We start from the raw sequence: 25,138 nt of genomic DNA, 5'->3' as shown, positions 1-25,138 counted from the left end.
GCACCCTCTCATGCTATAATTAGCGTGAAAGGGACGGGCAATGGGTGTTGAGGTGGGCATTCCACCACAGCACCCATTGATTTGGAGCTGCCCCATATTTTCAAGGTCAGCGTGAATATGGAGCAGCGCCAAAATTAAGACCAGTTGTAAACCTGGTCTTAAACAGGTGCAACAGGAGAAATGTTTAATTTCTCTTAGGTTTTGCTTTTTCCATGTGGGGTGCATTGATGGAAACTACAAAACGCCATTGATTGTTAATGTGCAGGAAGGTGTCCGTTCCTGCATATAACCAATCATTTAAAAAAATGAAGTTTTGCAACTTCAATGTGTGCTGAATTAAGCACATCGAGGAAGGCGTTAGCCAAAACGCATCTGTCTGTGCAGGAGTCTGATTAAAACAACTTAACTCACCTCCACGAGTGCTTTCTGCATTTTTGGGTACGGTTTCTCTTTTGAAAGTTTGGAGCTTGCATACATATGCGGGTGCACCCCCGCAACTATAGCACCCGTCCACGAGTGCACCGTATAGGTGACAAGGAGCTGTGATATATATATTTACACATTACCTACTGGTGGTCGCCAATAGGTAGTTATAGTTAGCACTTAGTTTCCATAGGAAAAGCATTTTTTTACATGTCTATAACAGTGGCATCATTTGACCAATCTTCATGAAACAGTGTCAAAGTAGGTTCTAGTTGTCATGGAAAGATTGGGGTGATCCGTGCAGTGGAGACCGAGAATTAGGGGCGTGAAAAAAGGGTGTGGTTGTATTGTTAATTCCCATAGGAACGAGTTGTCAAGCCTACAGCCCGAACCGCTGGACGGAATAAACACAAAATTTGTCATGGCAGAAGGGTAGATTGGGCTTTTTGTTATTTGGTGCAAATCCGTCCAGTAATTTTTGAGAAATGTAGGTAAAAAATTATAGATATATCACTGGCCACGGATATTTTACGACAGTTTCGAGATTAATCGTAGATGCATTCGCCAACAGGAATGCGCCGATTGGCTGGATGCAACCTGAACAGAAAGTTGCGACCGGCATTTTATCATCCTGGCTGGTTCATCAACAGAGGCCACGTTAATTCCCATAAGAAATTTAGACACAGCTACAGGCTGAACTGCTGAATGGAATTACACTAAATTTGGCAGAGAGGGAGATATTGGTCCAGGGAAGTGCCTTTTTGAGATTTGGTGTAAATCCGTTCAGTAGTTTTGAGAAATCCAAATTTTTATCGATAGGGACGTGAAGGATCCTTGACTCCTCCCGATCTTGTGCTGAGATCTGATTGTCTGTCAACACTTCAAACCAGGAAGTGAAGGTAGCCAATATGGGAATTGGCTTGAGCTGAGTCCCACCAAAGTGTAAAAAAAAAAAAAAAAAAAAAAGAGAGAGAGAGACAGAGAAGGGGGCAGGATAGGAATACCCTGACTGCTTAGGCCTCTTGGTGGGAGGTTCCTGGGGAGACCACCAGATCAAAAAAATGTTTTTGCAAAAACAATTTCAGTGGGAGCCACGCTGGAGCCGCGGCTCCCGCTGAAACATTTTTTTAAAAGAGAAACGCAGCCTCCCGTGCTTCTCTATAATTAAGGCCCTGGCTGGGCTAAGTCCCGGGGCATGCACGCGTAGTATTTAAAAAGAAATGGGGGCCTCACAGACCCCACCATGCTCCGGGGACCGCCACCTCCTCGGGGTTATTGAACAAATTATTGCAAGAGCCCAAGGTCTCCCCATGGTCTCCCCCGCAACCCCAGGGAGCGCCACCTTGCCGTGGCTAATACTAAGTAAATCAGGGAGGCCTCCCACACCCCGTGTCCCAGGTGCCACCACCTCCCCGGGGCTATTTAATTTTGGAATGGAGGCCTAATGGACCCCCCCCAGGGCCCTGGTTACCATCACCTCCCTGGACCTAATTCCATTTTTTACAATTGGAGGGGGCCACAGGCTGTTCTCGGGCCCGGGGACTGCCACCTCCCTGGGGCAGACCCTAGAACAACAAAGGAGTGTGGCCACTCTCCTGGAGCCATAGATAGCCCTGGCGACTGCCCCCCACCCCCAGGGACAGCCCCCACTATGTATTGCTGTTTCCTGTGGCTTGGTGGGAGTTTACCGCTCCTGCCAAGTCACAGCGAACGCTCCGCTTTCAACAAGCAAGAGCTGACAAAGTGCTCTCGCTTGCTAGAAGCAGAGCAGAATTCCTTTCAGACTCAGGGCACTGCATGGGGTCTACGGCGTCAGTATCGGCTCAGGGAGGAGGGCCACGCGCCCCCTCTCCCCCATTGCAATAAGACCTGGCCCCCTGGGGATGTGGTCCCTGGGGTCGAAATGGGCCTGAGAAGGGGGACTGCATGGGCACCTATCCTAATAAAAAATAATAATAATCAAAAGATGCCGGCCCCATGGAAGCTGCCAGAGGCCCCGCCCCCTTTCCAAACTACTCTTTTAAAGGGGCCTTCTGGGGCACAAATTGTTGGGGGATAAAGTCCTCTTGGTGGCTGAGGGTCTTTGGAGGCAAACAATCCATCCTGTTTCCTCCAGTAAGTCCCACACAGTGGGATTTCTGAAAGGTCGTGGGAGGCCCCACCCCCTTCCTCCATCACTCTGCAAACAAGCCTCCTGGTGCGCTACTGGTTAGTGGATGAAGTCCTTTTGAATGCTGAGGGACCTTGGGGGCTAGGAGCCTCTCCTGTTAACTCCAATAAGCCCCACACAGCGGGATTGCTAAGAGGTCATTGGAGGTCCTACCCCTTTGTCCACCACTCTGCACTTCCACCTCCTCGTGCACTACTGATGGGAGGGTGAAGTCCTCTTGGATGTGGAGGGTCCTTGGGGGCCAAGAACCCCTCCTGTGTCCTCCAGTAAGTCCCAAACAGCAGGATTGCTGAGAGCTGGTTGGAGGCCTGCCCCCTTTCTTCACCACTCTGCAAGCACAACTACTAGTTAAAAAACAAAGAAATGTACTTATAAAAACAAAGGTTACAGGGATTTATAGTTAGTAAATATAATTAAAACAAACCTTAGAAATGTACTAAGAAAACCAAAGGTTACAGGGACGTTATAGTTAGGCTCAGATTTCACTTGGACAAAACCATAGAAATTCACCAGTTATGGTTAACTGAGGTAACTATAACTTAAGCCCTTGCAATGCACTGCTTATAACCTCACATGTTACATCACTCATGATATGGTCAGTGACATCACTGATGACATCCCACATGATATCACTGATGACATCACTCACAAAACCACTCACACACCCATTCACACCCCTATGCAATCTCACAACCAGCCAAATACCCATTTACAGACCCACACAAGTACTCATACATCCACTTACTCGACCATAGAGCCACTCACTCATATGGCCACTTACACAACCACTCACTCACTCATACATCTACTCGTACAACTAGTCACTCATCTATGCAGCCGTTCACGCAGCCACACACTCAACCATACAGCTAAAACGTACCCACTTATTCACCTAAACAGCCTCTCACACAGTCACTCACTTACCCATACAGCCTCTCAACACAGCCACTACCTCACCCATACAACTAATCACACACACACACACACAACAAAAAAAACACTTACATACCCATTTACACATCCATACTCACACAGATACATACTCCCCAATACTGCCAGATGTTTCATTGATAAATTGAATGTAAATAGTCTCAATCTGAAATTTACAAGATTTAAAAGATCAATGGAATTCCTTGATGTCCTCTTGGAAGTCAAAGATAACAACTTGACGACCAAACTATTTCGGAAAAAGACTGCTGGAAATAGTATTCTCAGTGCCAGTAGCAGTCATCCTCGTAATTTGGTGCACTGCATCCCATATGGGGAGCTGTTGCGCGCAAAAAGAGAAATTGTAGCACTGATATCGCCTATGAAAGTGAAGAAACAATCATGTGTCAGAGGTTTAAGGATGGAGGCCATAGCAAGAAGACCATTTGCGAAGCCGTTTCTAGAGTACAGAAGAAGTCTAGGAATGAACTATTATACTCCAAGAAAGAGGAGGCGAGTAGTGAATGTATCAGGTTCATTACAACATTCTCAGGCCAGCGAGGTACACAACATTTTCAAGAAGCATTGCCATGTATTACTTACCGATGACCATCTTAAGAAAAATGTGGGCAGTAATCCACAGATTACCTTTAGAAAAGGTCGATCGCTGAGAGATGAGTTGAGCCACAATCAAGTTACAGAGCAGGATATAGGCAAATCAACTGGTACACCTGGTTTTAGATGTTGCCGGAACTGCAAAGCGAGTAGAGGGAGTATTGACTTTGATAAATTGTTGGTACCCAATTCCAAGAGGGAGTTTATGATTAAGAAGAATCTTACGTGCAATACAACTCATTGTGTATACGTTTTGATTTGCCCGTGTAACACATGGTATGTGGGTAGCACCAAGCTAAGAAGCGAGTATTGGAGCACCTTCGCCCCATAAGGAATAATTACAAACAGTACCCTACAACTCGCCATTTCCATGACAACCATATGTAGGATGACATGGGATTGTTGGTTCGAATGGTTGTCATTGACACTGATTCTGGATGTAAGAAGTGGCAATAGAGAGTTATCATTAAGGAAATTGGAATCGCAATACATTATTGATTTGGAAAGATTGACACCCAACGGGTTAAATTTAAGCGAAGAACAGGCAATTCATTGTATGATTAAACACATAGAGAACCATTTTCTGAACAAGTTTGTTTTCATCAATTTTAAACTAATATTTTTATTACAGGTTCGGGGACTTCTTTTTGCAACTGTTCAAATATTTGAAATCTAAAAAGAAACGTTGGACTGATGGAAATCACCGCATGGATCACATTTGGACGCCAATGCCCATTGGAACTTTATTTGTTGTTTTCTGTTAATGTTATTATTAGGTTTTGGTTATGCAGATTAGGAACACCAAAACCTAGGCTCGCTTATATTAGGCATATCCTTGCCATTCGGGCGGAGATGTGTTGCTGTGGTAGTAAGCCCACTTGGGCAGAATTGGTTGGGGTAGAACTTTCATTGATAATTCTTTATTAACTATCAGTGACGAGCAACAATATAAGTCAAAAGCGGATGATAACTAACGCCCACTTGGGCACAGTTGGTTCATGTAGGATTTTCAAATGTTAGATCTTTATTGACTATCAGTGACGAGCAACAATATGAGTCACTGGTAGACGATAACTAGCGTGTTAGTCAGCACGCCCGGATGGGTGGGGCGCTATGGCTGTAATTTGTACAACACGTGCTTCTAACAAATAGAGAGGAGGACGGTTACGGGAACGACATAAGAGACATGAAGAACTTGTGCCTTATTGACATCCTTGGTGGTGGGTGTGTAGCAGGCCACAAAAGCACCCTTTTTTCGACAGCCTAAATAATGATTGAGTATCTAATCATACGTCCTATCGAATTATACTTTGAGTAATATTGCTTTATGTGCGGACGCTTTCCCTTTGCTTAGGGAAACACTACCACCTATATCTTTTTGTTTGACATAAGAGACATATTTGGGTCAATGAGATTCTGACACAAATTATTTGGTGTTCCATGGCCATTATAAATATTGCCAATGTGGGTTATAAAAAAGTCAAACATTCGCATTATTTTGGTATTTAATGTATAAATGCATGAATTCACAAGATGTGGTCTAATAACTCCTGTCCAGCGGAATATGGCGGTTTTATACAAAACAATTCAATTGTAATTTGACATTTGAAAATGGCTACAACAGTTGCTATTATATATAGGCACTTGTGTGGGTGAGACCGTCTTCGATATTACTTCTCCCGAGCAGCTTCACAACCTCCCTCCAAATAAATTAAAAGGTCCAAGGTGTTTCGGGGCCAGAACGCCCCTTCCTCATGGACAAATACACATAGGCATACCCAGCTCACCTTCGTAATTCAAAAGCAACTAGACTTGAGTCTATGAAAACACATTGCCTCATTATAAATTGTTTTTAAAACACTGCTTGCACAAAAGACAGAGCACTTAATCTTGAAACTTACATGTTTTGTAAGCTTTAACAAGAATAACTACACTAACCACAATGCACTTCACCATGAAACAGGAAGTAACTGTGTGCCAATAAACTCACTTCTGAGACGTTCAGGAAGGCTGCGCTCGTGAAGGCTGTGGCAAGGTTACGGTTTCTTGCCTGTTCAGTGCGACACCCCGATGGAAGCTGCGACTTCAGAGGCTGCCCCCATTTCCTACTAAAGGACTTAACAAAGGAAGAAAAGTTCGCACAGAGCATGCCACCTACTCAAGGCTAATAAAATACTCACCTTCAGGACTTCAGTAACCAGTATCTCTGGCGACATAACCTTGAAAGCCACACCCACTTATGGCGGTTTAATTCAAAATAAATTGCTTTTGAATTACGAAGGTCAGCTGGGTATGCCTATGTGTATTTGTCCATGAGGAAGGGGCGTTCAGGCCCGAAACGCGTCTGCCCTTTTAATTTATTTGGAGGGAGGCTGTGAAGCTGCTCGGGAGCCTTAATAAGCCGGAAGACAAGGAGTGCTGTGGTGAGCCTTTCCATAAGCACAGGGGCTTCATCCCACACGTTTATTCCAGTCATTATCTTGATGCCTGATGCGTTTCGTAGCACACTGTCACTTAATCATAGGCTGCTTCATAAAACAAACATCACTCTAACAGCTTCCCTTTAAAGTATTCCCGACATGCTAATTCAATTAAAGGCCCCCCGGGGGCCTCGCTGAGTGCATGCTGGGACTTGTGGTCCCGGAAAGGAGCTCCATCTTTACCCTCAGTGGGGTTTTCTTGTGAGTTTGTCGTCTTTAAAAGCAATTATTAATGCTGGCCACGCAGGAAAATTGCAGCCTGAGGAGTGAGCTCTGTCGCGGGATGGGCCTCCAACAGAATTAACTCTCCTTCTATTGTCTACAGAGCTTTTTCCTCCTGTCCAGCTGCAGTCGGAGGATATGAGGACGAGTTGGGCGAGGTTCCCGGCATCTGACGGTAGCGGCATACCTGCACTGAGCGTTAGCAAGGTCGTCTGTCTTGTTTTCGTCTGTCAGATTCCTTCTGACAGTGGTGACTTTTTGGATACCGAGGCAGTAGCCTCATTACTCCACATTCATTTTAAATTTTTTAGTCGCTGTTTAGGTTGCCTTATTGATCATAAGCGAGGTGATCACGAGGCCCTGCTGCAACCAGGGCGTCTCGCCTAACGCGCCTCCTCAGGCCGCGCCTCCTCTCCCTCATGAAGCCACACCTTCTCCGTTGACGAGAGTTATGTATTTGTTTCCACCTGAGCCCCGCCTCCTTCACTTGCTCGATGAAGCCGCACCTCTTCCTGGCAATTAACAATAGAGGTGAGGCTTTTCTTACACTGTATGACATTTGTGAGAGGGCGCCCTTTTCCCCGACAGGGGCCGTTTCTCTTCACTTTGTCGCAACAGCGCCTCTGCCACCTCTTTGCCGGCAGGAACTGTGTGCTTTATTACTGCATGAGCCGCGCCTCTTTCATGTGTTGAAGTCGCGCCTCCTCCGGTTAAACTACAATTGAGACTGCGCAGGGTTGGATTGGGATTAGAAATCAGCCCGGGCACGCTAAAAAAAAGTGGCCCACATTTGCATATTTCCTTTGCCAAACACTGCTTCAGCAAAGTTTTATTAAAAAAAAAAAGGGGGAGGTGGGTAAAAAAAATGCACGGATTAGCTTACACTGGTGAAACACACCGGAATACAAGTGAGGACACTTTTGCTCTGGCTCCCTGTCCCCGTTTAAGATGCATATGTTAATGGGCCGGCCCCAGCGAGAGAAAGGGAGTGACACCTTTGCCTTTTGATAAAAGGGATGGATGCCCATCTGCTTCCAGAAAGGCCACTCAGGCACCCACTGGGTTGCTGGCAGCATCCGAGCAACGCAACAATCGCCAAATCGCTCACAGGCTGCTCAAAAAGCAGCCCACAGCTGGAACTGGACACCGGCCCCTCGGGCATTGCCCGAGTGCCCGTGTTACCAATCCGACGCTGAGGCTGCGCCCTTCCACCGTTATCTGCATGCCATCCATGAGGACGCGCCCTGATAGTATTGCTCCACCTCACATTTTCCGTAACCACGCCTTCGCGCACTTCAATGCTAAAAGGATTTTTGTGTTTTGTTCCCACACGAGCTGCATCTCCTTAACCAAACAAAGTTGCACCTCATCAAACTAAGCTGCAATAGAGGTAGCGTCTTCCGTTGTTAATTAAACAGCATTTAGGAGGCCTCGCCCTTCTTTTCCTGACAGGGCTGTTCCTCCTTAATTTTTCTACAACCACATCTCTTCCTGCGCTTAAGGAGACCTCTCTTTTATTTATTGAACCAATGTTTTCTGTTATTATTGTAACAACATATTTGTAAATTATAGAGGTTGTCTTCTTTTCTCACAATCCTCACTGTGAATTGAAAACACACCACATCAATGTTTAATAGACTTGAATTTGTCTTTCTCCTTTTGCATATATGTTCTTTTCTAATGCAATTACACTGAGTTTATGATCTTAGGAGTAGACAAGCAACAATTAATTTTCTACAAAGCTATCCCAGCAAAGCTACAAAGCTAGTGTCTGAAAGCTGAATTTTTATTGGAAAAATGAGTTATTACTATTTTCTGCATATATTGCCTAATAAGTTATTAGTTATACTGTCTCTGCAAGCATATTTTCCATTTATTCCAATCTTCTACAACTTAATATATTGGTAATAAGTTTCAATACATCAGTTATCCATTATCTTGCACGTTTATTTCACCACAATGGCAATAGTCTCACTGTTAGATTTGGGGGGTTCTAGTTGGCACAGGTAGGTACTTGTGACAAATAGGGACTCTTGCTTCTAGTCAGGGGAAGGGGGTACACTCCTAAAATAACCCCTGCTCACCCCCTTGGTAGCTTGGCACTAGCAGACAGGCTTATCTAAGAGGCAGTGTGACCACATATAATAACCAAGTGACAACACTACAGATGGACACCACACAGGTTTTATATAAAAAATAAGTATTCTTTATATAGACTTAACACAATACCACAAATGACAAAAAATCCACAATACTGTACTTAAAATGGTAGTTTTAGCTTAGTTCTGTTCAGTTCTTAAAATGCGACACATTGAGTCAATGTACCTTACGATGCGTTGCGCTTCCACAACAAAAGTGTTGCAGTGATGGAAATGCTGCAAAGTTCCGGTGCAAAGAAATAAAGACGTGAAGATCTTCCAGATGCAGCGCGCTTCTCCGACGATGCGAGAAGTCTCGATTCGATGCGTCAGCTGCAGCGGCAACACCCTTGTTCCGCGATGCAACGACAACAGCTTCGGCTGCGACACTCTTCTCTGACATTGCGAGACGCTTCCGCACAATGCGACAACTACAGCGGTGACATCCAAGATGCGACGGCAGCTGCTCCGACGGCGGCACGCTTCTCTGTGGATGCGAGGCGCTTTTCTTGATGAGGTGCAATACGACAGCAACAGCGGCAACATCCAAGATGCGATGGCAGCAGCAGCGACAGCGACAAGCTTCTCCTTCGTTGCGAGACACTTCTCTCGATGCGGTGCAATAAGACAGCTACAGCGGCGACATCCAAGATGCCACGACAGCAGCAGCGATGGCGACACGCTTCCTCTTCGTTGCGAGACACTTCTCTCGATGCGGTGCAATACGACAGCTACAGCGGCAACATCCAAGATGCGACGGCAGCAGCAGTGACACGCTTCTTCCACTTGAGTCTCGCTTCTAGCTCCTTGCGATCCGCAGTCCCTCAGAAGGCCCAAAACAGCAGCAGGCACTTACCAAGGAACTCTGGGGAGCTGGGAGTTGAAGTCTGTTGTCCCTGAGACTTCAGCAGGAGGCAAGCTCTGTTCCAAGCCCTTGGAGATCCTTATAAGTTGATGAAAGTACACAAAGTTCCTTTCTCCTCTCTTTTGCAGTCACGCAACCACTGCAGGCCAATCCCCCAAGCAGCACTTCAGCTTAGGGATAGTCTCTCCTCAGTTTCTTCAGGTTCCTCTCCTCAGCAAAGGTTTCTTCTTGTTGTCCAAAAGTGATCTAATTTCTTGGGATCAGGGTCCTAATATTTATACCCCAAAATCCTTTGTCCCCTGGGGCAGAGGGGCCTTTGCCTAGTCCAAACCAGTTCTGGAGCACTCTGTTTACATGACTCCTTCTTTCATTTCACAGTACAGGGCAGAAACATCAGACGACCCACAGGAGGTGGAGCCAGCATTGTGGAGGGAAGGCACAGCCCTGGACCACTCTGTTGACAAGACTCCTTCTCTCCTTTCACCGTGCAGGGCAGAGACATCAGACGCACCACAGGGGGGGGAGCTGGCATTGTGGAAGGCAGGCACAGCCCTATTCATGTCCCAGGTGCAACTCCTCCCACCCATCTTGATGCAGATCTCTCTATTCACCACAGGGCTGACTCATCCTGTCTCCTGGTACCCCCAGCCATGCCACTCAAACTCCAGACAAGGAATACACAACCTGGCAGAGGCAGGCTTGGATAGTTAGACAAGAAAATACCTACTTTCTAAAAGTGGTATTTTCAAACACAGAATGTTAAAACCAACTTCACTAAAATATGTATTTTATCATTCTGAGTTCAGGCAATTTCTACCATGTTTCCTGAGTCAGTTAGGATTATAAAATGTAATATTCTAACTGCCCATACTGGCCTATGGAGAACAATGCAATAGTGAAAAACGAAAATGGCTGTAATTCACTATTAGGACATGACACACACACCAGGGTATTTCCTACCTTATACTTACAATGCACCCTGCCCTTGGGCCTACCATAGGGGTGTCTGATATGATAAAAAATGAAGGATTAGGGACTGGCAAGTGGGTGCACTTGCCCGGTCAGCATGGCAGTACCAGACTGCACACAGGCTCTGCAATGGCAGGACTTAGACACACTTTTACAGGCTGCGTTTGTGGGTGGCACAACCAGTGCTGCAAGCCCACTAGCAGCATTTGGTTTACAAGCCCTGGGCACACTCAGTGCACTGTACTAGGGTCTGACAGGTAAAACAAAACAGCCAATCATGGAGTCACTAATTCATACATTAATTTATTATAGGGAGAGCATATGCACTTTAGCACTGGTCAGCAGTGGTAAAGTGCCCAGAGTCATAAAACAGCCAACAGGTCAGAAAAAATATAGGAGGAAGGCAAAACGTTCAGGGATGACCCTGCAAAAAGGGCCAAGTCCAACACTTGCGTTTACCAACTTCATCTCACCATCTTCAAAGTAAGTACATATAAATATCTCACAACACAGAACAGTGTCTTCACGCTTCAGAGTTTCCATTAAATGTCATTCCCAAATGTCTACTACTAAGCACGGAAACAGGACTCCTAAACAACTTCTATTTGAGGAAAGCTCTCAAACAGCCCAACAACATGCCAACAAAAGGTAACACATCCTCTCCTTCCACTTGCCTCAAAATTCATCTCCTATTACTGGACATGCATCTACGGAGACCATGCAACGTATTCTACATGAAATGTCTCTGGTGGGTTGTCGATTAGAAGGCATGGACATCACAATCACATCCTTGGCTGAAGAGACCAAGTCAATTAGAGCAGATATTGCAGGCTTCTATGCCAAAGTTGAGGGTCTTGACTCTAGAATTCTTGCAGTGGAGAACTGTCTTGACTCATTTCAAAACAAAGATCAAGATCTTCTATTCCTTCTTATCAAAATTATCGATTTGGAATATCGTAGTAGAAGAGATAACATCTGGGGTTTTTTGGGAACATATTGAAGGCCAAAATACCAAAGCATTTCTTTGTGGGATCCTTCCAAACTTGACTGGTATTTCTTTCATTCCACCTTTAGAAAGCCAAAGAGCCCACAGAATTGGTCCTCCACGTAAAGATCCTGCAGCTCGTCCAAGACCGATTATTGTCTGTTTCCTTCGTCATGAACAAACACGACAATTATTGGCTGCAGCTCGCGCTCAAGGATCTTTTTCCTTCGAGGGTCATCTCATTCACATTGCAGCTGATTTTTCTAAGGAAACAACTGAGCAACGGAAAGCTCCATGCGACCTTAATTGCGCCAATTAGACATCAAATATGGCTTGTTTGCACCTGTGCGTTTTCGCATCACCAGAAATGGAGAATCTAAAGACTTCTATGATCCAGAACACCTCCAGAAATTTGTAGACTCTATTAAACTATAGACATGGAAGATCAAGTTTAATTTTCACAACAAGATCAATCTCAATCATCTTCTACTCCTTCTCTACCATTGCCGGATCGCAGACGAAGAAGTCTTAGTGGCTCCAGACATCGTGGTAGGGATTTTGAAAGACCCAATTGCTCCCAAAAAGAAACAAATTCAGCCCTACAATCTGTTTCTATTGCTACTTTTACGCAAGAGCCGCATAGGGACAAGTCCAGATCTCCTCTTAAAACTCCCTCAGATGCGGACTGAATAACTTTCTGTCATGCAATTTGTTATTCCTTGTTAGAAAGGCGAACCCGGGGGAGGCAGAAGGTGTCTGACTGACCACCCCTAGGTCTACCCCTCCTTCAGAGAAGGGACCGAGCGATGTCGAGGGGCCTCCGACGTGAGGGCCCTCTCCTAGAATCGTACAGCAGAGTAACAACACCACTACAAATGTACACCACACGTAGATAGAGTTTTCAATCTTTATTTGGCAATAAGTATCGTTTCAATATATACAGCAGATCCCGAGATCTGGAAAGTCTCGTGACAAAGGGCAAGGTAGCGGGAAAGTCTTATAGATGGTCGGGTGCAAGGAGACTCTACGCACAGCTCTCAATCCTCGAGCTGGGGGGTTCCGGAAGGTTGGGCCGCGGCAGCGCCAGCCGGCTCCAAGATGGTTCCGCGAGTGTGGACCGCGGCAGCGCCAGCAGGTTCCAAGATGGTTCAGCGAGTGTGGACCGCGGCAGCGCCAGCAGGTTCCAAGATGGTTCAGCGAGTGTGGACCGCGGCAGCGCCAGCAGGTTCCAAGATGGTTCAGCAAATGTGGACCGCCGCAGCGCCAGCAGGCTCCAAGATGGTGACAGCAAAGATGGACCGCGGCAGCGCCAGCAGGCTCCAAGGTGGTTACAGCGAAGATGGACCGCGGCAGCGCCAGCAGGTTCCAGGTAGAACAGCAAGGTGAGTTCGTCTCAGGGTCAGCCGCGACAGCCTCAGCAGGGCTTCTCGACTCCGGGATACAACTGCCGTCCTACTCCGGGGCTGGCCCAGATATAGGTCTGGAGTCCTTTGATGTCCGGACCCTCTCGCCTGGGGGTCAGAGGGGCCGGGATGATGGTGTCCAGACACCCAGCAGGGGGTGGAGCCAGCGCTCAGGGAGGCCGGATGCCGATCGAAACCAGGCATCCGGGGACGGTTGGAGAGCCATCGAAACTCCCCTCTCCTTGTCTCTGGTTGAGTGGCCACTCTACCACCCGGAGGGCTCTTGGTGCCTCGATGGCGGGCTCGCTGGGGCCGTGGCCACGGCTGGGCCGGGACCACGTGTCTGTGACGTGATGGCCCCAAGATGGCGTCGGGCCTGGAATGAGGGTCCGGGGTGGGCACCGGACCGGTAATGCTGGGGCGGCCCGAGTGTGCCGTGTCAGTGGTTGTGGGCCGCCGGGTGGCGGATCTGGTGGTTTGTAGGTCGTGCAGAGGTGTGCCCGAGGCCGACCCGGCTGGATGGAGGGCCGATGTCGTCCGGGGCCTGCCATGCGGGAGGGGTAGGACCACGCCACGAGGCCGGGTCCAACACACGTCCCCTCCAGCTGAAGGCAGGGGAGAGTCACCCATCTTCTTGGGGATTCTCCTCGCCAAGGCGGAAGAATCTGGAGAGGCCGTCAGCGTTGGCGTGGTCGTTGCCAGGGCGATGCTCCACGGTGAAGTTCATCCCTTGGAGGGAGATGGACCAACGTAGCAACTTCGGGTTCTCGCCCCGCATCTGGGCCGGTGGTCAGTCTGTACTCGGAAGTGGGTGCCGAAGAGGTAGGGCCGGAGCTTCTTTAGGGCCCATACGACGGCGAATGCTTCCCTCTCGATGGTGCTCCATCGTTGTTCTCGGGCCAGCAGGCGCCGGCTGATGAAGGCCACAGGAAGGTCGACTCTGTCAGAGTTCATTTGGGAGAGTACGGCCCCAATGCCGTGTTCCGAGGCGTCAGTTTGGACGATGAACTCTCGGCTGTAGTCGGGGGCTTGGAGCACCGGGGCGGTGCACATGGCAGTCTTTAGTGTCTCAAAGGCTACTTGGCACTCAGGGGTCCAGTGCGCCTTCGGGGGTAGTCTCTTGGAGGTTAGTTCTGTGAGGGGCCCCACAATGCTCCCATAGTCCTTTATGAACCGCCGATAGTATCCAGTGAGCCCCAGGAAGGCTCGGACGGCGGTCTGGGTGACGGGGGGCTCCCAGGCCTGGATGGCGTCGATCTTGGGTTGACGGGGAGCCACTTGGCCGCCCCCCACTTGGTGTCCCAGATAGGTCACGGACCCTTAACCGATCTGGCACTTGCTGGCTTTTATTGTTAGTCCGGCCCGTTGGAGGGCCGTCAGGACCTTCCAGAGGTGGGTCAGGTGCTCGTCCCAACAGAGGCTGTACACCACAATATCGTCCAGATAAGCGGCACTGAACTCTTCCAGCCCCGCCAGCACTCGATTCACTAGTCTCTGGAAGGTGGCCGGAGCATTCTTCAAACGATGGGCATCACGTTGAAGTGGCCATCGGGGGTCGAGAAAGCGGATCGTTCTTGTGCCCCTGGTGTGAGGCCGATTTGCCAGTATCCGGCCGTGAGGTCGAAGGTGCTGAGGTACCTGGCGGCTCCCAGGCGATCGATCAGTTCATCCGCTCGGGGAATGGGATGGGCATCGGTCCTGGTGACGGCATTCAGTCCCCGGTAGTCGACACAGAACCGCAGCTCCGGGGGCACCCCGGGGGCGGCGGCCTTAGGGACCAGGACGACGGGACTGACCCATGGACTGTCTGAGGGTTCGACTACCCCTAGGGCTAGCATCTTGGAAACTTTGGCTTGGATGCAGGCCCGGACTCGGTCGGGGACGCGGTAGGCTCGCTGCCGCACGGGCGAACTGTCCCCGGTGTCGACGTCGTGAACACACCACTGGGTGACTCCGGGGGTGAGGTAAAATAAGTTCGCAAATTGACCCAGTAGTTTCTGGCAGTCCTGGCGCTGTTTGGGTGTCAACGCGGGAGAGAGGGAGACCCCCTCGACGGAGCCATCTTTCTCGGAGGTGCTCAGGAGGTCTGGTAGAGGCTCGGAGTCGTCCTCTGCTCCGTCATCGGTAGCCAACAACAGGCTCAGTTCGGTGCGGACAAAGTGGGGCTTGAGCCGGTTGGCGTGTAGGACCCGGAGGGTGTTCCGGGGGGACTCCATGTCCACTAGGTAGGTGACGGGGCTCTTGCGCTCCAGCACTTTGAAGGGCCCGTTCCATTTGTCCTGGAGGGCGCCGGGGTCGACCGGGGACATGACCCAGACCTGCTGGCCCGGCTCGAATTCAATGGACGAGGCATTTTCATCATACCAGCGCTTCATCTCCTCTTGACTGGCCTTCAGGTTGGTTTCGGCCAGTTCCCGGAACTTCCGAGTCTGGTTGCGGAGAGTCAAGAGGTATCGGAAAACATCGGGCGGAGTATCGGAGGCGGCCAGCTCCCAGCCTTCCTTGACCAGGCTGAGGGGGCCTCGCACAGGGTGTCCATATAAAATTCAAAGGGGCTGAACCCCAGGGACTTCTGGGGTACCTCCCGGTAGGCGAACAGGAGGCATGGCAGCAGAACGTCCCATTTGCGCCGGAGGGGCTCTTCTAGGCCCTTGATCATTCCTTTGAGGGTCCTATTAAATCGCTCCACTAGTCCATTCCCTTGAGGGTGATACGGGGTGGTGAACTTATACGCGACCCCGCACTGTTGCCACAGGGACCGCATATATTTCGATATAAAGTTTGTGCCCCGATCACTTACGACCTCTCGGGGGAAGCCGACTCTAGAGAAGATCCCCATTAGCGCCCGACCCACTACGGGGGCTGTGATAGTCCGGAGGGGGATAGCTTCTGGGTAGCGGGTGGCATGGTCCACCAGGACGAGGATGAAGCAGTGCCCCTGAGAGGTTGGAGGATCCAGGGGCCCCACGATGTCGATCCCTACTCGCTCGAAGGGAGTGGTCACCACGGGAAACGGTTGGAGTGGGGCCTTGATTTTCCCCCCACTCTTCCCGCTGGCTTGGCAGGTCGGACAGGTTCGGCAGTGGTTGTACACATCGCTGCGCATCTTCGGCCAATAAAAGTGGGTCACCAGGCGGCTGTAGGTTTTGTCCTGCCCCAGGTGCCCGGCGAGGGGCACATCATGTGCCAGGTTTAAGAGAAAGTCTCTGAAGTGGAGGGGGACGACTAGCACTCGGCCGGCCCCCAGCTCGGCGATCTTTTGTTCACTGTACAGGAGGTCCTGGTCCCAATAGATCCAGTGGGACCCCGAGGAGTCTCCTGTGGCTTGCGTGGCGGCTTGTTGTCGGAGTCTCTCAAGGGAAGGACATGTCTTTTGTTCCCGACGGAACTGTTCGCGGGTGGGGCCCCCTTCTTGGTGCCACTGGGCTAGTTCGGGAAGGGGCCCGAGCTCGGGAAGTTCTTCATGGCTGGGGCCCTGCGGCCCCAGTTCGGGTTCGGCTGTGGCAGTGGCGGGTGGCGGAGGTGCCGGCCATTCAGGTTCTTCGGGCAGATTGTCTTCGGTTGGGACGGCGTCCCGGGTGGACATGGATCGGGTCGTTACGCAAACCCATTCAGGAAGGCCTAGCATCCCCAGATGCTCTCTTTGCTCGATCTGTGCCCAGGGGGAACTTTCCAGGTCGATCCCTAGGAGGCAGTCCACCGGGGCATCGTCTCGGACGGTGACTTTCAGCATGCCGGACACTCCTCCCCACTCGAAGGGGATGCGAGCCATCTGGCACAGGCTCTCGGAATTGTCCGCTGACCGGACAGGGCACAGAACGTGGGGCAAGATTTGTTCTGGGGTCACCATATGGCAGCGGACGGCGGTTATGCTGGCCCCCGTGTCACGGAGAGCCTCGGCCCGGCGTCCGTTGATGGTGACCCACTGGCGGTACTTCTGGGTGTTGGTCGGAATCTGGTCTCGGGGGATCATGTCTTTGTCGCCCAGGGAGGCGAGGCACATGGCCGCGGACTCCCATTCTTCTGGTTCCATAGGGACCTCTTCTTCTTCTTTTTCTTCGCTCAGAGCGGCTGCAGTGATTTGTCGACCGGGGGGCCCGGTGGTGCCGGGCCGCTGGTTCATGGAGCAGAGAGGATCATTGGCATAGTGACCCAGCCGCTGGCATCTGTGGCACGTAACGTTGGGGCGTGGCCCCGGTCGGGCTGGATGGGCCCCCCTCGGGCTGGAGGCTGGTGTAGCGGAGGTGGGCGAAGACCCCGGCGGGAGGTCTCGGCCTCGGCTGATGCCAGACCCACCGCCTTGCGGCTGGTGGTTCCCCGGGTACCCTCATCCGTATTCTCCTGTGGTGTTCCGGTGGACGCGGTTGCTCGCCCACCGATCTGCTTCGACCGCTAGCTTTCGCGGCTCGGTCAACTTGCTGTCGAGGAGGTGCTGTCGTAGTTCAATGAAGCAGTTGTTGGAGAGGTGCTCCCATAACATAAGGTCGACCAACTGCTGGTAGGTAGTGACCTGACTGCCTTTGACCCACCCCTCGAAGGCTCTGCTAAAAAAGTTCACATATTCCACCCAAGTGGTACCGGGGATTTTTTTACAGTCTCGGAACCTCTGCCGGTACATTTCGGGGGTGAGTCCATAGCGCGTGAGTAGGGCCGTTTTCATGTGTTCATAGGAGGTCATTTCGGTGTCAGGGAGTTCCAGCAGGGCGTCCCTCCCTTCGTTGACGAACTTTCCCCACAGGCCGGCGCCCCAATCCTTCAGGGGCACCCGATGGGCGGTCATGGCCACCTCGTAGGCTTTGAACCATTGCTGGATATCATCGCTCTTGTAGTATTCTGTGACTACATCTTTCAGTAGGTGAACCTTGGTGTCCACGGGAGGGGCCGAGGTCTTGGCCCCGGCCGCGCTATCTTTGTTGATCTTGGCTTTGATTTCTAGTTCTCTCAGGCCTCGTTCGTGTTCATATGCTAGTCGTTTTTCTTCAAGGTCACGTTGTCTCCGTTTCTCTTCTAGATCCCCCTCCAGCCGTAGTTGCTCGAGGGCCATCTTTTTCTCTGCTAGCTGGAGTGCTCCGTCTAGCCGGAGTCGTGCAAGCTCCAATTCGTGTAGCCGGTTGTGCTCTCGTTCTCGAGCGTCTTCATAGATGAGGTCCGCGTTTAGTGTTGCGGTTCTTTCCCCCGTCGGGGGTGCGCTGGTTTCCTGTTGCCCGTTCGGGCTATTCTCCTCTTGGGGTGGTCTGTCTCGGGTTTCCACCCAGGCTTGTAGGGCCGATTTGAAGTCCTCTTTTGTGCTCAGGCCAGTGGTAGCGATACCCATGTCTTTACAGAATTGTTTTAGTTCTTTGTGGCTGTATTCTTCTATCTTCTCTTTCTGGAATTCGGCAGGTAGGTTGGTTCCTTGGGTCGTCATGGTCTCTGTGTGTTTTTCGGTCGTAGTGGGTAGATCACTCTCTGTACGATTTTGCGTTGGCTCGGATCCCACCGCTGCCACCAATGTTAGAAAGGCGAACCAGGGGGAGGCAGAAGGTGTCTGACTGACCACCCCTAGGTCTACCCCTCCTTCAGAGAAGGGACCGAGCGATGTCGAGGGGCCTCCGATGTGAGGGCCCTCTCCTAGAATCGTACAGCAGAGTAACCACACCACTACAAATGTACACCACACGTAGATAGAGTTTTCAATCTTTATCTGGCAATAAGTATCGTTTCAATATATACAGCAGATCCCGAGATCTGGAAAGTCTCGTGACAAAGGGCAAGATAGCGGGACAGTCTTATAGATGGTCGGGTGCAAGGAGACTCTACGCACAGCTCTCAATCCTCGAGCTGGGGGGTTCCGGAAGGTTGGGCCGCGGCAGCGCCAGCCGGCTCCAAGATGGTTCAGCGAGTGTGGACCGCGGCAGCGCCAGCAGGTTCCAAGATGGTTCAGCGAGTGTGGACCGCGGCAGCGCCAGCAGGTTCCAAGATGGTTCAGCGAGTGTGGACCACGGCAGCGCCAGCAGGTTCCAAGATGGTTCAGCGAATGTGGACCGCGGCAGCGCCAGCAGGCTCCAAGATGGTGACAGCAAAGATGGACCGCGGCAGCGCCAGCAGGCTCCAAGGTGGTTACAGCGAAGATGGACCGCGGCAGCGCCAGCAGGTTCCAGGTAGAACAGCAAGTTGAGTTCGTCTCAGGGTCAGCCGCGACAGCCTCAGCAGGGCTTCTCGACTCCGGGATACAACTGCCGTCCTACTCCGGGGCTGGCCCAGATATAGGTCTGGAGTCCTTTGATGTCCGGACCCTCTCGCCTGGGGGTCAGAGGGGCCGGGATGATGGTGTCCAGACACCCAGCAGGGGGTGGAGCCAGCGCTCAGGGAGGCCGGAGGCCGATCGAAACCAGGCATCCGGGGACGGTTGGAGAGCCATCGAAACTCCCCTCTCCTTGTCTCTGGTTGAGTGGCCACTCTACCACCCGGAGGGCTCTTGGTGCCTCGATGGCGGGCTCGCTGGGGCCGCGGCTGGGCCGGGACCACGTGTCTGTGACGTGATGGCCCCAAGATGGAGTCGGGCCCGGAATGAGGGTCCGGGGTGGGCACCGGACCGGTAATGCTGGGGCGGCCCGAGTGTGCCGTGTCAGTGGTTGTGGGCCGCCGGGTGGCGGATCTGGTGGTTTGTAGGTCGTGCAGAGGTGTGCCCGAGGCCGACCCGGGCTGGATGGAGGGCCGATGTCGTCCGGGGCCTGCCATGCGGGAGGGGTAGGACCACGCCACGAGGCCGGGTCCAACATTCCTATGTTTAGCTGTAGCTAATTGAAGACCTCATATTTATCTTTTATTCTTTCCTCATTGATATTAGCACTAAGAGTAATTACTTTGTTCTTGCATGTTATGATATTCACACAATGTTAAATGAACTATAGTTAGCAATATACTCTATTTTCTATATCTTCACTTCTATATTTATATTTTCCTCCATTATAGTGGTTGCTTCCAATATGTTATCCACTATCAATATTACAAGTTATAACATGTTACCATAAGCCATGCTTTCATTTAGTTATATTGACACTTAATTATTTCACTATTGTTGCAAAGTCATCCTGTGCCCTGGGCACCCCCCAACTTTTTGCTAACTGGAACTGGTGGTAACTGACTCTGACTGACCCTGGGCTCTGTTTAACCAGGCCCAGGGCCAGTGCCAAGCTAAAAGGAACACATTAGAACACAGTTAAGACACCTAACATACACTAGGGTACATTAGAGTATGGTGGGGTACCCCTGTAGTTGGCATGACCTACCACCTAAGCCCCTAGTATGTAATAGGGCAGGGGATTGAAACTACCTAGAAGTCTCCAGTATCCTGGGGCATGGTGGTTTAGAGGCCAGCAGATTCTCTGCACCAGCATGTGTGCACTGCTGAAGCCTGAGGTCAGTTTAAAAGCTGCACTGGTGGCCAGGACAGCTTTTTAAACCTTAAATTGTGCCCAAACTAGACTTTGGGGGTAGGGGCCCTTAAAAATTAAAAACCTACCATGTTATTGCATATTAGGGACCCCCCAGGGTCACCCCTAGGCATCCCAGGGGAGGGGGGTCAATTATCTATAAGGAGCGCCCTTATAAAATGAGTTTTTATAGGCCTGGGTAAAGTGAAATTTTACATTTCACTCCCTACATTGTATTAAAGAGGTGTTCAAATTCGACTTTGATGCTGGAAGAATTGGGTAGGGATGATCTGCAATATTTCTGCAGATTCAGAACCCCTGAAGTCTCCCCTAGTTGCACAGGGGGTGGGGGTCCGATAGAAATGAGGGAAATACTTATAAAATATAGTTTTATAAGCCCTGGTGCTACAAAAGTGGCGCAAGTCATTTTCCCCATTGCAAACCCCATGGCCCATAGGTTAACATGGTAGGAAGTGATTGATTAATAAATATTGATAGGAGAGGACTAGCCGGACCATTCAAAGACTTCCCAGAATGGTCGTAGTAAATCCAACAATATTATATTGTTGAATTTCTCCTAAAGTGTACATACAATAAGTTATGAGACTTTCTTGTTTGTAAGTCCAAATTCAGCCTTTCAGTGGTCTGCCCTGATTGGTCAGAGTTAAGTGGATTAGCCAGGCTGCTGGGAGGGCAGTGATCTGTTCTATAGGAATGCCAGGCCAGGAGGTGGCGTCGTAAACTACGTTCTTCAAAGGCAGAAGGGAGGCCTGGGTTTCAGTCCACTAGAACAGTCGTGACCCAGAGTCAGGGATAGGCTTAAGAAAGGTATGTGCAGATGTTAGGGGGAAGAGTCCATGGAAATAAGATATCCCAGGGGGTGTGTTTAGCCAGCTCTTAACTCCTTGCTGGAAAATCAGCCATTATGGATTTGGAAGAATGATGTACTCTGGGACAAACTAATGCCACACTCCACAGGATGTGGTCATAACTATGAGGAGTTGCCCTGCTCTCATTGGTCAGCAGTGACCTGGTGCTTGACCCAGAGAATTTTGAATAATAATCTGAGAAGGGGCAGAGCCCTCCAGATCTGCTGCTTGAAACTGAATGAAGCAAGAAGTGCCCTGCTGCGAAGTTTGCTCTGCAAAGATTTCTAAGGCCTGACCTCTGAAGACTGCACCAAGTGAAACTGCAGCCCTGTGGATTACCTTGCTGTCAAAGGACTAAGAGTGGACTCCCTGCAAGCTACAGGTTAACAGAGCTCACCTGGACAGCCCCACAAAGAATTCAAAGCCTGGAGTACCAGTGGATTTGTCAGGGTTTTGTTCAAGTGGATTGCGGAATTGAAGTTTCACACTTTCAAGGACCCTCTGGAGATTCCAGAACCTTGGATTGCGTGTTGGATACTTTGGGACCCGCAAGCAGAACGCCAGGAAGGTGTTCTAACTGGACCCCGCTTGCTGAAGAAGGCGGCCCACTGCAGTGGTGAGAATTCTTCAGAACAATGTATAAAGGTGTGTCCCTGACAGAGAAAACAAAAAGACTTAAAGGGGCGCTGTTGGTTTCTAAGCACTAGAAAGTGACTAATCTTTAAAAAAATCAGATCTCTGGTTCCCTACAGTGGATTATTTTCGTTTTGGTGTCATTTAAAAGATAAAAATATTACCTATTTTTATAAATTGGTGTTGGATTTTTATTTTGTGTTGTGTCTTAATTATTTACTGAAATGGTGTTTTTAAATGCTTTACATACCTGTCTTTGAAGTTACGCCCGTCTGCTCGCAGCCACGTTACCAAGGGTTGAGCATAGGAATAATTTTCTACGACCTATGCTGAGTCCTATCATGTGTTAGTGGCTTTATCGCCAGTGGCAGACCTACATTTGCCTCTATCAATAACCCACTTTCCAACAACTATTGTTTTAATATTTTTAATGCCATTCATATACTGATATAATACCATTTTATGCCTACTTATATGAACAATGTGTATTCTCATAGGCTATTATATGTAACTTAATTGTTAGTCTCTTTCTTCTTACAATGAAATGTCCTATAGCTTCTAAGTTCTCATTTTGTTCTTACTAGCTCTTTCGATATCCACTATCGTATTTATGACTCTTTACCAAAATGTTATCATGGGCTCTATTCTATATTATTATTTACTCTCCAAATGTCTTCTCTTTTCCAGTGGGGTCCTCCCCCGCAACGGCGCTCCAGTGCGCCCAGGTCCGCGGTTGACAGTTTAGGTTCCCAGCTTTCTTCTATTTATACCCTCTTCTCTCATTTTATTCTGATTATACCCTCATCCCTTCCCTCTCCTCTTTATTGTACTCCCTAGAAACAAACATCTTACAGTTTTGTTTTATATTGTATTATGAGTCTACATTCTATTTCTTTACTCCTGCTTGTTCTTATTTAATTACAAATTGATGTTTTTTTCCTGAGCCAGTGTGGGATTTAATATAAAATGCACTCAGAGGGCATCTTAGAGATGACGCCTGAAAAACGACAAGCCCAGGTGTGGTAACTGAATGGCTGTCCACCATTTAGGCAGCACCAGACAGGTTCCTGGACCCATGGGTAGAGAACCTCCGCTCTCTGGTCCCAGAAATGAAGCCCATCCTGGGCAGAGGTGTCATGCCTCCTCCCCTAGGATGCGTCCACGAAGGGGAAACTTCAAAGGCCTGCCACCTTTAGACTCTGTCCCTGCCTTTTTCTGCCCCCAGCAAGGGACTCTCAATGGCTCTGCTCCCCACTTTGGGCTGGAGAATAGGAGGGAAAACCAAGCTAGGAAGAAAGGTGTGACCACCTTTGCCAAACCCACCCCTCACATGGGGGAGGCGAGGTGAAGCACACATCTCAATCGCCTCCATCTTGAAGATGAGGGGACTCAACCAATTAGGGAGAGGCGCATGCCCCCCTCCCCTGGAGGGTGGCATAATAGGAGGTGTGCCCACTTCAAGGAAGGAACCAATTTGTCCTGACCTGCGCACCCCTTTTAACTCCTCTAAATTTAGTATGAAACTTTGCCTCCTCACATTCGAGGAAGAAAAAAGAAGGACCGAAGAGCTGTGCTTACCCAGGAACAAGTGGACACCTACTGCTTTGACCCTAGCCTTACTGGCCTGTTCCGTCTCCAACCTTCCTACAGTGAAGAAACCGGCGTGTCCAGCAGCCGCCCGGAGGACTTGCCCTGCACTCACCTTACAGACTGTCTTCCGTGAGAAACAGATTTGCTCAACCAAGACTCCAAGGCCAAAACCCGGACCCTGGCGGCTCCGCAGTTCTGCATCATTCTGCACCAGACGCCCACAGCCTGCGTTCGAGTGGCCCAACACCACGAGGAGGTATCTGGTAATCCCCGACCTCCCTCAAGCCTCGAGACGACGCCTGCAAACTCAACCTGAGGCGTCCCCCTGACTGCAACTGGTGCTGGTAAGAAGACCAGATACCTGAAGACACCCCTACAACCGAAGATCCACGGCCTTGGGTGGCCAAACTGACGGTGTCCAGGCATCTCCCAAGAACCTAACTTACATGTTTAGCCAGTGTCACCTTCAGGAAGACTCCCTACCCGAGCCTGCAGCAACTTTGCCAAACCAAAAGTCTCCACCCGGCCACCCTTGTGCCGCTGGTGGTGCAACTCCTGTGATGATCGTTGGCTCCTGCATTGTTGACCTTAAGCCCAGGAGCTTTGCTCCCACACCAAGTGGCCTGCTTGCAAGCAGTCCAAAACCAAAGTCCCCCTAAGCCCCATTGGCTAACATTGGGCCCCTGAACTCTGCACCCGGCCGCCCCAGTGCCGCTGGTGGTGCCACTCAAGTACCTATCTAGACCTCAGGGAACCTCCCTCCTAACCCCCAAAACTCCCACTCGTAAGACGTTTACTTACCTGTAAAACCGATAACCATTTTTCTCCCATAGGAACCCATGTTATGAGTTTTTGTGCCAAAAATGTTTTAAGTGTTGGACTAATGCTTGTTTGGAGAAAGAGTAACTGAATTGCAAGCTTTGAAAGTGTTACTGTGTATTGTGAGATCCCTCGGGATGGTATCTAGGCACAGCACCCCAAGTAGTCGGTGTAATCTGAAAGTCATCAAAAAATATTCTAAAAGTAATTACTGTGCAATTTAAACTGATATTTGAAACCATACCAACCTGTAACAATTGCAGATCCATTCCCCATTGCATTTCTGTGTAAAGGTTTACAATTGAAAGTACATTTTACATACCTGTACCAAGTCCTGCTTGGGTCTAGAAATAGAATACAAGTATACATTTTTTATACTTACCCAATTGGTCTGCATTCTGTCTCTGAGTGTGTGTAATCAGTCCTTGAGTGAATATATATGAAATGCTTAATCTCTGTGGATAAGCCAAACTGCGGGCCCACACTACCACAAAGAGAGCTGTTAGCAAATACCTAATTTAGCCTCTGCTATACCTCTGGGGACTCCCTGGACTCTGTGCATGCTATACCTTACTTTGGTATAGTGTATACAGAGCAAGCTTCCTATGTGTTGAC

This window comes from Lissotriton helveticus, chromosome 5_1, assembly GCF_964261635.1.
Source record: "Lissotriton helveticus chromosome 5_1, aLisHel1.1, whole genome shotgun sequence".
Lineage (NCBI taxonomy): Eukaryota > Metazoa > Chordata > Amphibia > Caudata > Salamandridae > Lissotriton > Lissotriton helveticus.
Note: the sequence above shows the minus strand (reverse complement) of the source record.